The sequence below is a fragment of the Coturnix japonica genome, chromosome 20, assembly GCF_001577835.2.
Source record: "Coturnix japonica isolate 7356 chromosome 20, Coturnix japonica 2.1, whole genome shotgun sequence".
Lineage (NCBI taxonomy): Eukaryota > Metazoa > Chordata > Aves > Galliformes > Phasianidae > Coturnix > Coturnix japonica.
The window spans coordinates 8374707-8388978 of record NC_029535.1 but is presented as its reverse complement, the minus strand read 5'-3'; the positions used below and the strand labels follow the sequence as shown (position 1 = coordinate 8388978).

The 14272-nt window shown below is 47.7% G+C and overlaps 1 long non-coding RNA gene across 1 annotated transcript; it reads right to left on the bottom strand.

Moving 5' to 3' along the window:
• Window positions 1-8509: 8509 nt before the first annotated feature.
• LOC116654304 lies at window positions 8510-11210 on the bottom strand. Its single transcript, XR_004309447.1, has 2 exons — window positions 10347-11210; window positions 8510-9565 (listed from the first exon to the last, which is right to left on the bottom strand). It is a non-coding gene; the product is annotated as an uncharacterized LOC116654304 (long non-coding RNA).
• Between the last annotated feature and the right edge of the window lie 3062 nt (window positions 11211-14272).

Genomic DNA, 14272 nt, shown 5'->3' with positions numbered 1-14272 from the left:
CCCTGCGATTGACTTCCTAAAGCAATTGCAGCTTTGGCACTTCCTCACGTCAAAACACACACACACACACACACATACACGCACACAGAGCCCGGTCCCGTGCACTACACCGGCACCCAGAGCTGCTGTCACCGGCACCTGCACCCAAACCCAAGCTGCGTCCTGCACCACGTACAGGATCTTGCACCAGCACTGTGCACCCAGCACCTTCACAACCCAGCACTGCACACACACATTGAGATCTCACACCCAGCACTGGCACCCCAAACCAGCATCACCCCCAGCATCACCCCCAGACCATCTCTATGGGGGCACAAGGGGGGAAATGCCCCAACTCTGCTCCTCATTGAGGCTTTCCCCAAGTGCCTGGGGAAGGGAAGGAGCTGGAGGCATCCCCTGCTCATTGGGGCTGCTGGGAACAGACTGAGTTTCCCTAAATCACTTTGTTATTATTAATTACAGGGGGGTTGTGCGTTGCTAAAGACAAAGGGCGATAAAACTTTGGGAGAGAAAAGGAGGCATAAAAATTTCATGTTCTCGCCAGGCGGGGAAATTATCCCATTTTATTATTTAAAACCTCATTAAAACCCATTTCCCTGGGAGAAACGACGATCGAACCGCTGCTTATTTCAATCCCTGGGACGTGCACTCTGCTAATATGGGGGGAAGCATTGAGAACAGGGCCTTTGCTGAGCTGCAAACACTGAACGTGGCCCCATCCCATGCAAGCAGCATCTCAGAGCAGAGAGCTCTTCTCCTGCGTGTGCATCTCCTGCCATTTCAACACCTTCCTTGTTGGATTTGCCTATTTTTTCCTGCTTTTCCCCCTCAATCACGGTGCTGACCAGCAGTTTGCTCGGGGAGGATGTGCCCAAAGCCCTCCTTGGCCAAAGCAGGGCATGTCCTGTTGCATCTTTCCCAGTTCTTCAGAGCAGGTTTGCTTTAGCGCTTGATCAAGCTCGGAGCCCGAAACTCCTCCAGTTTCCTTTACAGCAGAAATCCCGGCTAACATTTGGGCTCGCGACTTTGTGCGATTCTCTCGAGCCTTTCGGACGGAGACCCCCACCCCCCCAAGCACCGCTCCCACCCGTGTCCTGCCCGGCTCTGCTGCAGTTGCGGTACCCACCCGCAGGTGCCGCCCGACTCCGCCGGCAGCGGCTCCCCGAGAGGAGGCGGCTGATGTCGGGCTGCCCCCCCCGGCTCTTAGAGCCATCCTCACCTCCAGGGATGGAGAGCTTGGATTGTGCAGGCAAAGCACAAAGCGCCGCACACCTTGTTTTGATCTACGAGAAGAGCTCCATGAACTCCAAGCAGGATGCTTCTGATGAATAGCTGAGAGGAGTCAGCCCTTGTCAGGACTGAGATACAGCGTGGCTCCTGGTGGGTTTGCAAAGCAGAATTTGATGGAGAAACCCTGTCAGTGGTTGCTCCAAAGCACTCTGGGTCACTCCCTCCTGCAGTTCCCAGTTGATGCACACCCCAAGAGGCTGGCAGGTGTTGGGATGGGTTGTGTGCAGGCTGCTCAGAGAGGTTCTGCATTGCAAAGGCCTCTTCCTGACACTTCTACCCGTGCTTTGAAGGCAGCAGTGGGAAGTTTGGGTGGAGGGATCCAAAGAAGGACCTGTGGCTGGAGTTCTGGGTTACCAACAGGACTGGAGCCCCTGCAGCCAAAGTTCACGAACCCATTAACACAAACCAACCCATCCAGGCTCCATGAGCCTCGCTGCTATTTTGAGGCAGCTCGTATCTCTATTTTCTACCCCTTTTCAGAAAAGACATTGGATGAAAGGATCCCATCATCTCTCATGCACTCAGGCTTTAAGGCAAAGCAACAGCATGAGGTCCTGCAGTGTGGCTCTCCACGGAGCAAAGAGTAAAGGGGGTTCTTACACCACTGGCAACAACACAGCTCTAAATTCTATCATGTTTAGGGGAAAAAAAGGGGCTGATTATTTTGACTTCTTAACGTAACAGAGTTGATGCCATCACACTGTATAGCAGCGCATTCGCATTCTTCCAAATTCCTCCCTTTAAAAACTCTTTAACCCTTTGGCCAGTTTTAACCCGAACCAGCAGAGAGTTCTGGATCCTACGTTTGCAATCCGTTGGGTAAAGAGTGACCCCGCAAGGGTTTCAGCTGTGAGAAACACCGACCCACGCTGCCAGCCCCTATTAGACACCAGAGAATCCACACAGTGCTGACATCTGATTGATGTCCCAGCCGTGGGAAAAGCTTCCTTGGGAGTTTGTGCCCTCCCAGGCACTCAGGTCGGTCCCCCATGAGACACCAGCCTGCTGAAAACCAGGCTGCAAATCCTGCATCTCTCAGAGCTGTTTGTTTGTGCCAAGTTTTGGGGGGGAGAGGGGAAGCAACTAAGCAGAATTCATAGCCAGGAGGGCTCACGCTGGCACTGAAAGCAGAGCTGGGGCTGCAGCCCCAAAGCCTTTGGCACTATGGAAGTCTCATCCTGGAAGGAATCACTGCAAATTACAGTCTCTGCTGTGGGTGTTACAAGCTGTCAGGGTTTAGGGCATTCAATACTCCTTAACAGCCCTGAGCAGCCTCACCTGGGGGCTTCCATCCACACCCTTTGCTCTCAGCCTATTTAAGCTCAGTGCAGAACTCACTGCCCTTGTTGTAGCAGTGCTGAGGCTGGATTGTTCCCAGCCCTGCCTGGATATGGACCATATGAGCATGACCCCAGTCTGAAAAGCTGGCCTTGTGACCTCAGCCCTATCTGGCTTCTGTGGAGCTGCTCAGCACCTGCTGGGCCTGATCCTGACTCCAGAGCTGATTCATTGCTTGACTTTTGCTGGTCTGCCTCATCACTGCAAGCTCCCCTGGTGACATTGAGGGCTCTTGGATGAATGTGGCGGTGACCCCTGGAGCTGCCCTGCCCCACTTTGTGGCTGGACCCTGGCTGCTGACATCCTTTCTTGCCTCCTGGCTCTTTTGGGAAGCAGCTGAAATCAAAGCAGGTGGTATCTGCACATCCACGGCCTTTTCTTGACTATGAGATGGGAAAAGCTTGGCCACATCCAGGCTGCTCCCACCCACCTGCTCTGAGAGTTCACCTGTTTCACCATCTGGGAAGAGCTGAGAGCTGCTCTGGAAGCCTTTTGTCCGTGGACATGAAGGTGGTTCTGTGTTACCTCTGAAAGCCAGTGGATGGATGGAGCTGCTGGTGCAGGTATGCTGCAGAGCTGCCAGGAAGGCTCTGCTCTTTGTTTGGAGGGGGAAGATGTAGATGGGGGTAACTGAGGGGAAGGACTGAGAAGTGGAGGTCGAGTGTTTACACCAAAAGCAAAGTATTTAGCACAAGAGGAGGGGGGGAAATCACAAATATTCCTGGTTGTGTAACCGAGCCCAAGAATGGCATTCTGATTTTCATTCTTATGTGGAAAGCACCTCTCCACGCTGCTCCCTCATCTCTCAATTGTTTGGTAGAAGCAGTTCATTAGAAATCCACCCCGCTGAGCAGCAAACGGAGTCTTTGTGCTTTCCATTTCCTCCATCTGAACTGGAAAGTGTTTTTTCTCATGCAGTCTCTGTTTTGAGCAGTAATAACAAAACCGCAACTTCTGTTGCAGCTCTTTATTTGCAGTTTGGATTCCTATGCAGATGCATCTAAACAAGTGTGCGTGACCTGCTAGGCTACATGGCAGCGGGCAAAGCAAGCCGTGGTTGGTGACTCTGAGTTTCATTCTGGTATTTCTGTTTTGACATAGCAAGGTTCAGGAATCATTGTCAGGAAGCAGTGCTTATGACCTTGAGGTTTCTCATGTATGCTAAGCTGACAGCTTTTTTGTGCAGAACAACAATTCCTCTGTGTGCTTTTCTTTTGTTGGCTTCATGCTGTACAGTCCCTCTTTCTATGAGATCAGATGATGCTTGAAGCTTTGATTAAGGCCTGATAGACATGTATGGCGTGCCAGATCAAACATAGGTTGGGATCTACTTGAGTGAGACATCTCAGCTCATGTGGCCACAGTGCCATAAGTAATGGATGTGGGATGGGGTAGGTACAGCTTGATGTGGAACTATTGAGGTTTGAGAGACCTCCAGGATCCCCAGCTCAACCTCCACTGTGCCCATGTGTCTCAGTGCCACATCTTCATGGCTCTGGGACACCTCCAGGACTCAGTGACCTCCTCCTTGGGCAGCTGTGCCACTGCATCACTGCTCCTTCTGAGCAGGAATGTTTCTTAACACTCAGCCTGGCATCTCTGCACCCTAATTTTCGGTATATAAGTAAGAGTGACATGTAAGAACCTGCCCTAAAAGGCTCAGAGCAGCGTGGGAAGCTCTGCTTCTGAAAGGCAAAGGGTGTTTGTTTTTTCTAGATCTTGAATCAACCCCAGCTTTGTCTGCTGGGCTCCTGTGCAAGTGCTTATCTCCTGCAGGGCACCAAATAACCCTCAGTGCTGAGGGCCAGCTGCTATGAACCCAAGTTGGATTTGGAGCAGTGGCCCCGTGTGAAATGCCTGCATCCCTGGGCACATCAGGAGGTAACCCTGCCCTGTGGTATATAGCACAGCTCCCATCTGCTTCTGCTGCAGGAGGTGGGTGTTAGGAGAAGTCTGAGGCCATCTGTCTGAGCCCTGTGGGAGCAGAGATCTTGCTGTTTTCCAGGAACTGTGCTAGGGACAGATTTAGGAGCACCCCTAGAAGGAGTTCACTGAAGCGTCTGCTCTTTCAGATGTGCCTTAGGATAAGGAGGAGCGAGCTGTTTGTTCCTGCCTCATTTCTCAGTGACACAGATACAGGCCAGGAAGCTCTTCCTCCCTTTTGGTGGAGGGAGGGGCTGTTTCCTGTTTTTTATATAGAAATCAGGTTGATCTGGGATACCTTTATGCTGCTATTGCTCCTGATGCACAGAGGGGCTCACAGTGTATGTGGGCACTGGGTTTTGCTGCAGTTTTCCTGCTTGCTGTCAGTTCCAAATCTCAGTTCCTTGGGGTCTGGATGCAGAAGGTTTGAAGCCTGGGCTCTTGTATGATCCAATTGGAGCATGATGCTGCAGAGCACTTGGAAAATAAAGGGGCTCTGCTTTCCAATGGCCTGTGATAGGGCATCTGCTGGGGTGACAGCACAGCTCCATCCTGCTTCAGCCTTGGCTGTCTGAGGCCACGGCTGTATCTGGCATTAGCATCCAAGGAATCTGCTCTGGGCAGGCAGGAATAAAAGTGGAGAGACATATTTACTGCTGGATGGGGGCAGGGAGCGCAGGCAGCCCCACACAGCAGCCTTGCAGTTTCACTGTTGCTGTCAAGGAACTGGTCTTGAATAAGGAGAATAATTTGGCTTTATTCAGTGCTTTGGTTGCAATTAATAAGGAGGGTGTTGGGCAAAGATAACGTATAATTGAGTTGGCTGATAGCAGAGCTCTGTCCAGAGCAGGAATGTGTTATGTGCTGTCAAGCTATAATTAGCAACATTTTGTTAAAGTGCTTTTCCTTTCCTTGATGGATCCCAAAAAGCTGCACAAGAAACACTTGGTTCAAGTTGCCAGTTCCCCTCTGAGTGCCCTGACTTGCAGGAATGAATGGCCTGGGGCTAACAGGGGAAAAGGGATGGGGTTGTTCCTCCAGAGGCACCCAGCTGGGAGCAGTGGGGCTCCCCTGCCTGGGGTACCTGTGAAATGAGTGAGCTGTGCCTATGAGAATGCTGGAGCAGGGAGAGGTGAAGTGGCTTTCCAAGGTTGTCAAGTGAGTCATGGGTAGAGCTAGGAATAGAAGCCAGAAGTCAGGCTCCCAGCTGCTATACCTATGGCTATTTCTATTTATGCTCCTTGGTTCTCCTGCCCATGGTTTACTGAGTGCATTCCAAGAGTAGCTTGCCTGCCAAACTTCTTCCTTTTGAAATGGACAGATGAGATAGTGGAAGAAATCAGTTTAACTGCTGGTATGCACACAAACGTACCTGAACCCAGTCCGAGCCATCAGCTAGATAGTTTTTTTTTCTAATGCCCTTTTGGGGCAGGAGAAATGCCTCCAGTCTCAAAGCGCTGGTGGCAGTTTGCTGGCAGGATATCAGCTGATTTATTTCCTTTGCCTGTGGTCAAAAGGAGAAAAAATAGAGCAAAAAAATAAGGCAGTGATTTAGACATAGCAGAGCCCTGTTAAGTGACTCCAGTGTAAACTCCATGAAGGCGATGGGAGAATCGTGGCTCTGGGAATTGAAGGTTTAGGCTGTAAAATAAAATAAGGCTGAGGCATGAAATAAATCTTGCATTGCCCCCCAGTTTGTTTTCCCAGAATGATTTGACTACTTCAGTGAAGCCCCTGAGACTTCTATTGACTTTAAATTGGATTGGGCCCAAAGCCAGTCTATCCCAAAAGCCCCCAAACTGTGGGGTAGGGATTTGGTTCTTCACTCCTGGAGTGAGCAGAATTAGACTGCTGTGCCAACTGGCCTTCAAAGAAAGGCATTGAAAGGTTCATCCAGGTAGCAGAACTGACATGAAATCGATGTTCCATCCAATGGAACCGTGGTAGTGCTGTGGTCAGTGGGGACTGGCTTGCCTGCTTCATTGCGTGTGATATCTAAATTCACTTAAACTACCCTCTGTATGAATCAGTAGGTGGACTGATAGCCTCACATGCTTTTCCATATTGCTTTTCTTCTTGCTGTGCTCTTCTGTTTTCTTTTCTCCTCCCTGTTCTATGATTCTCTGACTTGTGGGCCGATCAGAGGAAGGCACGCAGGAGCTACTGCTCATAGCACGATGCCTCAAAAGGGCACAGAGTTGTCTGGGTCACTACACTGCTGTCTGAGGCTCAGGATGTGTCTATGAGTCGTTCCCTCTCATCTGCCTTGAGGAAATAGGGAGCTGCCTGACCTCTGACCAGGAGGGGACTCAGCACTGTGTGGTTTTGTTTCTTCTGTTTCCCACTTTGCTGGGTTCTTCCCAACCTCCTCTGGGATCTTTACAGAGGGATCAGACTAGAGTAATATTGGTTTGGCTCCCAGATAGCTTCTATATGGGCAGGCTATCAGTTTCTCAGAGGTGACTAACACAGGCACAAATGCTGACCTCTCCTCTTTCTCTCGTGGTGATTCCCTCTGCTTAGAGCTGATGAGTGGTGTACGACTGAGCTCTCCCTGCTGCTGCCAGTCTTGGCTCTGCACTCTGGAGTTCCAGGTCCCTTCATGGAATTTACTTGAAGAGCTAAAATAAATAAAAACAAATAAATCTCGGAACAAAGTGAAGAGCAGTAAGGACGCAGCCAAGTGCTTTGTTTTGTTTAGAAGACGCATCTTTGTGCATATCCAGTTGTGCTTTGCCAAGTTTTGGGAGTCAGCAAAGGCTGACATTGTTTACTGCAAATTAAGGACCCTCTGGAGACCCTGTATCATGCTTTGCAGTGCAGCCTGGGGCTGGGGGAGGGAGGCAGTTGGACAGTAGCATAGAAGGAACCCTGTTCCAGTGTTGCTAACTATAGCATTAATTTCAGTCATAAATAACTTCAGTACCATGGTTACAGCACTTGCCAAGTATGATATCATTTAGTTTGGGATTAGGGAAAAATATCTTCCTAGAGGCTGTGGGTTCTAAAATAAGCAACTTTTCCAGAATGGGTGTCTCCCAAAGAGAAACTCCAGCCTGCAGTTGTAAATTAAAAGAATCACTTTGGTAAATGGGACTGGCTGTGAAGTGTCAGGAGGTAGAACAGCACAGAGAGGAGGTTCTTCAAGGTTTCTCGGTGACTGACAGCCTGGCACTCTCAGTTTTCTCAGGAAGCAGCACCTTGTGAGAATGAAAGCGAGCACTGTCTTTTCCAGCCTGAGTCCTGGAATACAGAGACATGCAGAAGCATGGCTCCTTTCAGGAATCAGATGCCACTAATGATCATTAGAAAGATGGGCTGGGAGATCAACAGTTCCTATGGCTGTGTGGGCAATGATCCCTAAATACTTCATATTTAGAGTGCTATTATGGACTATACCAAGAGTCTCAAATGGGACAAAGGGCTTGCAAGGAGGCATAATAAGAGAAAGATTATGGAGAAAGACTGAATGCTGCCAAAATGGTCATAGGTTGGTGATACAGGAAATCTGGCTCTAGGGCTCCTGGATATAGAAAATGCTTGACCACACAACCCGAAGTGCTGATCCCATTGAAAATGGTTGAGAAAAGTTCTGACATTAGCTCTGTATTGGTAGGCTTTGTGCCAGGTTAGATATTGTCTTTCTTCCCACTGCCAGCATAAACGCCACATTATGCAGTCTGGCTAATTCAACAGAAACATAATTGTGTGCTCAGGCCTGATCTGGATTGAATTTGTCATGCTAAATGATCCAGTAGTGCTCAAACCTGTTATAAATGACCATAGAACTGTGATCCAAACTTCCATTCCAAACTTCATATCTAACATAAGGCAAGCAAAGTTAGCCACATATAAACGTCTATGGTAACAGTTGGAATGCTCTCCCTCAGTATAATGCCATTTCACAGCACAGATTAGAGAATTCCCCCCCCAATGAAAAGCAGAGGAGATATTTGGATACAAAGGGGGGAAAAAAGATGCTTTTTATTTCTGTTCTTCTGAGTCTAAATAATACATAAAAGAGCTAAAAAGTGACATTTTGGGATAGGATGATCTGCATTTCTTAGCTCTGCCTCACGCTGCTATGGCCTGATCCCAGCTGAGAGATCTGCCTGTGGATAATAAGGGTTTCCTTGGTATACACTGTATGAAAAAAATACACACGTAATCTGGTCTGGGGAGTGGCTTGAAGAGATTGCACTGATACTAGTTCTAATTTATGGTACCAGCCGCTGTTCCTTTAGAGTAGCCAGTGAGTAAAACTGTTGCTGCTAGGCTCAGTTCTGCCTGCATTTGCTCATGGCTTTGATGCTGAGCTGTCCTTTAATCCTAGCAAGCTCAAATCCTTATTTCTCATACTATACGTATTTTTTTCCCCATCTTAATTCTAGGGAGCAGTGCAGTGCCATATCATACAAGAGCCTGAACTGCACTTGGATTTCTATGTACTACCACAGCATAGGGCATCACTCCTAAACTGACCCAGGCTTACCTCATTGTGGTCGTTTACAGCTTTGCTGTTTGTTCAAGTCTTCTGCTATAAGGGAAAAGATTCAGGTCTTGTCCATTTGAAAGCCTTTGCAGCTAGATAAGCTGCAATATGTTAAACAGGCTGGTTTGTGTTTGGGCCCTTGCTCCTGTCAGAGCTATTCATGCATCTCTATTTGGAAGCTCCTTGAAGCTGCTCTCAAGTATGGTTTAGAAATATGCATACAATTGCACATTGCTGCTGTTGTACTGAGTCTGCCAACTGTGGGGTCAGGTTGTCCCCTTTGTTTTCCAGTAATTACTATTTTTAGTTCAGTTTTCACTCGAATGCAGTGTTTTCAGATGAGCCCAAAGGTCTTCTGGCCGTGCTCTGTACAGCTTCTTAGAAGACTAATGTGTCGTTACAGACAGACTGTACTTAGTCCCCATCACTTCACGAAATACAAAGTTCAATTCAGTCGATTAGAGAATAACATTTTCAAGTTCTGAGAAAAGCCATCTGCGTTTCGGGATGGAAGAAGAATAGCTGCAACACAAACACAATGTGGAATCATTTTACCTGCACAGGGGAACTGGATGATTGTAAATATCTGGGGATCATGGGGAAATGGCTGTCATGGCTGGCATTTTTTCAGTAGCTCTGGACATGTCAGCTTGCCAAGCGTATCTTGAGACTGATGTCCCTCTTTGGTTTCACTGCGGTCTGTGAACAAATCAAAATCAAAGGCAGGAAGGAGACAGCCAGGCACTGACCACTGCAAGTCAGTGTAGCTCCACTGAGGAGTTGGAGCAACCCCAGCTCCATCACAAGGGACTGGGCTGCATTCCTGGAACTGCAGCTGCAGCTCAGTCCAAGCACTGAGGTTGCCAGCGGCCATCCCAGCTGCATGAGGGCAGGAGTCAAAGCCATGAAAGTCTTGTATGACCTTGCCAACTATAAAACAAGAAGTGCAAAGATGCTAGATACTGCCTGGCATGTGATATGCTGATTACTTTTGGCTGGAAGCAATGAAGAAGGTATAAGCCACTGGGAAATCCAAATGCATCTGCTGTTCAGAAAGCATCAGACAAATCCTAACCTTTCATGTATGCTAACCAACTGAGTCCTGTGGGGCTTGGGAAGATCCCAAGTAGCACTGTCTATGTTTTACTGAAGCCACATAAGGTATTTAGATAACCAAGGATTGCAGACATCAGCTCCACTGTTAAAACTGGGACTTGGAGATCTCGTGTTCATCATTTGATGCTGCTGATGTGTACCTGTGGCTCAGGTAAGCTATCCAACATTGTGATTTTGGAAAGCTTACCTGCTCTTAAAGGCAAGAAGGTCTCCTGGTGAGGATATCATCACAACAGAGAAGCCCAGACAGGTGGGATGATGTCAACAACCTCTGAAAACAACCTGCATAAAACAGAAACTACTGTTAAATTCAGTTTGTTGCTACCAAAACAGGTTCCTTGGAGTCATACCACATACTGTTCTACAGTAAAACCTGAAATCCACCTTCTGTTTTCAACTGGAGCTGAAAAGCCTGGGGTGAATGAGTGCAAACCTTGTGGACAAACTCCAGGAGCTGAGATTGCTTTTTGCCGAGCCGTGTGAACTGAACCTGCCAAGATTCACATGAAGGTCAGCCTGAGGCATGTTGGTTGAGTTCTCAGAAAGTGGAATTTGTGCATAAGTTCGTGGCAGCTTGTGGTAAGCAGAAACTATTCTTATCACAGGAAGCGCTGTTGGTCAGGAGAGACAAATGTGTTTGGTCCTCACCAGCCTTACATTTTGTCTGTGCTGCACAGCTCCTTGGGTTTAGTTCATTGACGGTGTTCTTAACAACAAAAGAGGTGGAGTGAATTGGTTTGACTCTAAGCAGACAAGCCAACAAGACGTGGAAAAAAGCAGGAGAATACAGTGGAGGATAAGCAGCCTGTCTTTGTCTCAGCTGGGTTCTCCTTAGATTAATTTGTACCCAGATGAAGATGACTAGCAGGAAGGTAAATGGATTTAATTTACATGTTAATAAAAAAAGAGGAAAGTTCAGGCTGTTTGGAAGGTTTATAGCGCACAATAGAAGGTGGGTGGCAGTTTAAGTGAGACTAAAAGAACCTAATTGTGTACAAAGGAGGTTATATTTCTGCCAAAGCTCAGTTTCGGGAGCTGCCAACTTACCTCAGTTTAGGATCCGTCAAAGCATTATTAGAGATTGGCCCTAAGCACTGAGTAAGCAGCTTTAGTGTCTGTGGGAGGGAGTGATATCCTCACCATAGTAGGAATAGTGCACAGTGCATGCAAATTACTCGGAATGCATTTGTTCTTCAGAGTGGATTTTGGATGGGGATGGAAAGGAAATTAATTTCTTTAGGAAATAAAGCCCAAGACATTTGCAGCTATTAGGATCCCTAAGTGATTTAAGTGGAAAAGTAGCTCACGTGGGTGCAATAGAAACCCTGCTGTACTGTTACTCAGGAAATATCTTTTGTAACAGAAATGGTGAGGATTTTGTGTTTCTATGTTACCCACAGCTGTATCTCAAAGGAAAAGTCAGGAAGAAGGTTTTGACTGTAGGTAGAAATAATGAACATCTTAAAAGCAACCAAAGGAAACCAACCTGCAAGGAAACTGCTTTTAAAGGGGATTTTGGAAGCGGGGTTGAAAGAAAAGCTGCTGAGGACAGAAAATGGCTTTCTGCAAACGAGGAATCCCTTCATTTGTACTGCCCTTACACAACAAGGCAGGAAATCACACAGGAAGCTGCTGACGAGGAGGAAGTGTGGTTCTAAGGATGACACTGGACTCTGCAAGTGGGATGTCAGGCATGTCTAAGCATATTCCTTCTCCCAGTTAATACACCCTGACAGCTGATGCTTTCTGCTGGAGAAGCAGCGCATATTATGGTAAAGAGCTCAGGGAGCTCTGCTTGAAGCCTCCGCGGCACACGATGAAACGCAGCCAAGCTGTCTCGTAATCTCTTGCTTCAGGGCGTTGTTCTTACAAAACCTATCCAGGAACTGAAACTTCTCAAATGAGACGAGCTGCCTGCCAAGGCTGCACCTCCCCGAGCCCTGTTTGACTCACCCAGGTCTGGTAGGAAGCAGGCAACCCAAGAAGGAGGCCTGATTATAGAAACAAGGCAAGGCGCTCGACTTCTGCATAACTCAGGGCCGCCTTTGCCGTTTGTCAGCGGTTGCAGCGAACAAGATAATCCGTGTTTATTCAGGTCCTTGGCGTGTTGTTTGCCTTTTGCTATTGATGTGCACAGATTCCAAGGCACCAGCACAACACATCTTTGCCTCAACAGAAGCACGAGGCAGCTTCTGAGAAGGCTGTGTGTGCGTGACTGCTGCAACAGGGCGCAGTGTGCATTGGCTGGGGCTGCACATGAGAGCAGTTTCAGTTCTGGCTTGCCACTTAAAAACAACTGCACACCAACAAAGTATGCAGAGGCATCTGCTGAATTAGTGCCTGTTTGTGTATATTAATATATTTGGCTTTTTTCAGTGGAGGTACCTATTCTTGTGCAGATTCTACATCTGCAGCTCTTTTAACGCTATAGAAAATGTAACTGTAATTATTTTGAGGTAATTGATAGCTTTTAAGCAGGTAATGTTCAGGTCAAGCAAAAACATACATCCAAGTGGTCATTCATAACCGCTCATAGATGGTTCATTACAATGTAGTAGCGGCGATAGTGGAGCCTGTAACAGGATACAGGCACTCACCTCTGTGGGATTCATCCCCAGCAAACAGAAATTCAGGAGGCTGATTTCACAGCACTTAATTTATCACAGCCAGCACAGTTCTAGTTGTCTGTTCACGTGTCTTAACTCTCTAAAAGCAGTAGCACATCAGTGCTGGCAACTCCTGCTACAAAGCTGGGATGTGTTTTCCTGCTGTCACCCGGTTGCATATGAGATGTGCTGCATGTCTGTGTCTTCTGTGCAACAGAACTTGGAGAGGAAGTGCTTTCACATCACTAAGAAAATGTGATGGATGAGGCCTGTAGGGATAAATAGTCACCTTCTGAATTGCAATTTGTAAGTGTCCACTAAATAGGGATAACCTGCAGCTTGGCTTTCTAGCCTCGAGGTTTCTCTTTGCTGATGGAAGTGGCCTTTGTGTGTGTGTGTTAAGCTCAAAGAACGTTTGCACATCGAGGATTAGAGTTTATCCAGCTTCTCGAGAAGGTCAGCCCTGCTGTTCATGAGGTGTGCAACGCTGGTTGAGACAAGTGTAGCCCTTGTTTTACATCGCTTCAAAAGTTACCAGCAAACCTGGACCAGGAAGACCCAGTGCTAATGTTATTCCTAGGGCTGGACAGAGGGTCTCAGAGCAAGGTTCCCTTCTGTGCACTGCAGCCCTATGCTACAAACAGTTCTGTGAATGATGGAAGGTTGGAGCTCCCCCCTGCACTGTACCACACTGTGAGGCTCTGGGTACTGCTGGTGGATGCCCTATGGCCTCAGAAATTGGCCCTGTGTGAACCTCGGCTTTTCAGAAGAGCTCAGCTGCCATTTGTGGTGCTCACTTCAGCTAAGAACAGCTCTGCTCTGCTCTTCAGACGTTGAACTGCTGTAAATCTGGTCAGCTGGCATAACAAAAGCAGCTCCCCCACATCAATTCACAGCCATAGCATCTCCAAGAAAAGCCACTTAGCAGATCTGGACTAGGCTGAAGATGATAAGGTAGGAACTCATTAAATTGATAGAATGAGAGTCCTCCTTCCCAGCCTGTCCTTTTCCACCTGTCACACACGGTTGCTTCTGTTGCAGAACAGCAGGTTGTTGGGGGCAGGGATTGTGTCTTCTTACACCTTCAGCTCAGGTTCCCATGAGGGCTTTTCGGGGCTGCATCCCTTACTGTGAGCGCTCTGCCGCAGCCTGTGCCGGCCACGTTTCCAAAACACTTTAAAGACTTTTTATTTACTGATTTACTTATTTTTTTTTAAAGAGAGTTTTCCATCTACTTGAAGGCTTGGGCTGTATTTAAGCATCCTGCCTTTGTTTTCTGCCTCCAGTCTTAGGAAGCCTTTATGGGATGCCCTGGTGTCTGTGAGCTGTTAGCAGCCATCTTGTTTTTATTCCATGCGGTACAGCTGCATTATCTCCTATTTATCTCCTATCTTTGTAACAGGAGAGGATGTGCAGTGATTTCCCCATGCACTGCTGCTGAGGCAGCCTGCTTCATACACCTTTATTATTATTATTGTTATTATTCTAAAGACAAATGCTTTCAGGA